This window comes from Pteropus alecto, unplaced genomic scaffold (assembly GCF_000325575.1).
Source record: "Pteropus alecto unplaced genomic scaffold, ASM32557v1 scaffold155, whole genome shotgun sequence".
NCBI lineage: Eukaryota > Metazoa > Chordata > Mammalia > Chiroptera > Pteropodidae > Pteropus > Pteropus alecto.
The window spans coordinates 18,322,705-18,326,199 of NW_006438113.1; positions in this window are offsets into that span (position 1 = coordinate 18,322,705).

Below are 3,495 nucleotides of genomic sequence, written 5' to 3' on the forward strand. Positions count from 1 at the left end.
AGGATATCTTGGCTGCGAAGTAATCCCCATAAGGAGCAAGGGATCCTGTCCCCACACTGGACTCCCGAGCCAAGGGTTCCAGTGCCAAGAGGAGAAGTCTCCACAACTTCTGGCTATGAAAACCATCAGAGATTGTGGCTGAGTGAGACTTGCAGGCCCACCCAAGCTGCTTCCATGGCTTTTCCATACTATGGCCTGTCTTGGCTCATGTTGCAGACTCCTAAAATCTCTCAAAAGTGTCACAAAACTTAAACAAGTATCATCTGGCCTTGGCATGCCCTGTAACTCTTGCTGAGCAGTCCCAAGCCTAGCACTAGTAGCAGCTGACCCCAATTCATAGCTTGGCCTCTCCAGTCACCTCCAAGCCCAGTGTGAGTGGCAGCCATCTGCAATTGTTTGGTGGTTCATGCCAGGTAGCCCTGGGCCAGGCACAGGCTGCAGCTGAACTTGACCTGCAGTGAGGCCCCTCCAGGATGTCCTGGGGCTGGCACTCCCAGCGGCCAACTTTGGACTGAGCCCAAGCACCACCCCAGGCCATATAAGTGGAAGACAAACCCAAAGGGAGGACAGGGCAAGTACCAGCACCCTGCTAAAGAGAATCTTTCTCCATAGGGTCAGCCCCTGCACAACAGCTTCTCCACTATAGTCAAGGCCAGTCCTCACAACCAATCAGCCCAAGGGCCCATCCCTCCCATTGACATCCAAACAGCAACCAAGACTCAAATACAAAAGGAGGGCACACGCAACCCATACAAGAGATACACCTGGAGCACCTGGCTCAGGTGACCAGGAAGACTGACCCACTGGGCCCCACAGGACATATCTATTTATATGGATATAGATAGATAGATAGATAGATAGATAGATAGATAGATAGATAGATATAGAAGATATAGATTAGATATAGATATAGATATAGATAGTGGGGATAGAGAAAAGCACCCACATTGAATAAGTATTTAGAAGGAAAGAAGTAGGACCTGGTAATCAATTATGATGTGGGGACCATTAAATAGAAGGATACCCAAAAGATGGCTTCTAGAAATCTGACCTGTGCGATTGGCACTCTACTAAGGCCAGAAACATAGCAGTCCTACCTAATACATATCAACAAACACAGGGAGGCAGCCAAAATGGGGAGACAAAGAAACATGTTCCCAATGAAAAAAGAGAACAAAGCTTCAGGAAAAAAAAAAAAAAACTAAACAAAATAGAGACAAGTAATCTACCAGATGCAGAGTTCAAAACACTGCTTTTAAGGATGCTCAATGAACTTAGGGGAAGAGTAGTTGAACTCAGTGAGAACTTTAACAAAGAGATAGAAAACATAAAAATGGAGATAGAAAACATAAAAAAGAACCAGTCAGAAACGAAGACTACAATAACTGAAATAAAATGTACCTTAGGAGGTATCAACAATAGATTAGATGAAGCAGAGGATCCAAGCAGAGATTTAGAAGATAAAGTAGAAACACCCAACTAGAACAGTAAAAAGAAAAAAAAAATCCAAACAACAAATAAGGATAGTTTAAGGGGCCTCTGAGACAACATCAAGCACACCAACATTTGCATCACAGGGACACCAGAAGGAGAAGAGAGACAGAGCAAGAATTGAAAACCTTGAAGAAATAATGAAGGGAACCTTCTACAATTTGCTGAAGGAAATAGACATACGAGCCAGGAACCACAGAGAGTCCAAAACATGATGAACACAAAGAGGCACACACAGAGACACGTCATTAAAATGCGAAAGGTTAAAGGCAAAGAAAAATCTTAAAAGCAACAAGAGAAAAGTGATTAGTTACCTACAAAGGAGCTCCCATAAGATTGTCGGATGATTTGCAGACCAGAAGGGACTGGCACAAAATATTCAAAATAATGAAAGGACCTACAACCAAGATTACTCTACACAGCAAGGGTATTATTTAGAATCAAAGGACAGATAAAGACAAGAAAAAGCTAAAAGAGTTCAATACCAAACCAGTATTATAAGAAACATTAGGAGGTTAGAAGCAGAAGAAGAAGGAAGAAGAAGGAGGAGAAGGAGGAGGAGGAGGTCAAAAATATGAATAATAAAATGGCAATAACTACATATCTATCAACAATTACTTTAAATGTAAATGGATAAAATGTTCCAATCAAACGACATAGGATAGCTTAATGGATAAGAAAACAAGACCCTTACCTATGCCGCCTACAAGAAACTCACTTCAGATTGAAAGACACACAGAGACTGAAAGTAAAGGGATAGAAGAAGATTTGTCATGAAAATGGAAACAAAAAAAAGCTGGTGGAGCAATACTTACAGCAGATAAAATTGTATTTAAAACAAAGTCTATAACAAGAGACAAAGAAGGACTTAGTAATGCCACTTCTGGGTATTTATCTAAACAAACCCAAAGGGAATACTTCAAAGGGACATGTAAATCCATACATTCATTGCAGCATTATTTATAATAACCAAGACACGGAGGCAACCTGGGTGTCCATGAATGAATGAATGGATAAAGAAGAAGTGGTGCACATATACAATAGAATATTACTCAGCCATAAAAAAAGGAATGAAATCTTGCCATCTGCAACAACATGAATATACCTAGAGGGTATTGTGCTGAGTGAAGTGAGTCAGACAAAGAAAGACAAGTGCCATGTGATTTCATGTACATATGGAATCTAAAGAACAAAATAAACAAACAAATAAAACAGACACAAACTCACAGATACAGAGGACATTTTGAGGGTTGCCAGATGGGAAGGGAGTTGTGGGGGGAGGTGATAAAGGAGAAGAGATTAAGATGTACAAATTGGTAGTTACAAAACAGTAATGGGGATGTGAAGTATAGTATAAGGAATGTAATCAATGATATTGTAATAACTATGTATGGTGTCTGATAGATAGGTCCTAGATTTATCGGGGTGATCACTTTGTAAGTTATATAAATGTCTAAACACTATGTTGAACATCTGAAACTAAGATAATATTGTATTCCAACTTAGTTGAAAAGTAAATAAGATATATTTTTAAAAAGAAGTAAAAATGTCACTCTCACACAAATATAAAATAAACATGTGTCAAAGATGTTATTCAATTTGTTAACTAATGGTAAACTGATAAGATGGCAAAATTCATTCAAAGAGCATTTTGAGGACCTAGATTTTCCTAAGTATTTGTAATACTATTAGAACAATATCACTAGGTTAAATACAAAACTGGCTGATGACCTGCACAGCAATAAGCTTTGGAGTTATCTTTTTCTATTGCACAGAAATAACTTGCTAAATCTACATTTTAACATATAACTTCACTAAGTCTAGAAACTTTAATTAACAGTAATGAGTGTGTTGAACAAAGTGTATTCTTCTGCCTAAATACTCCATGGGCAGTATTAACATTAAAAGGACATATTACCTATATCTTTGTCTTATTTCCAAATTTTAAATAATTTTTAATTCCTAGATGCTTAATTTTGTCATAAAGAGTGGGGAAATCACATT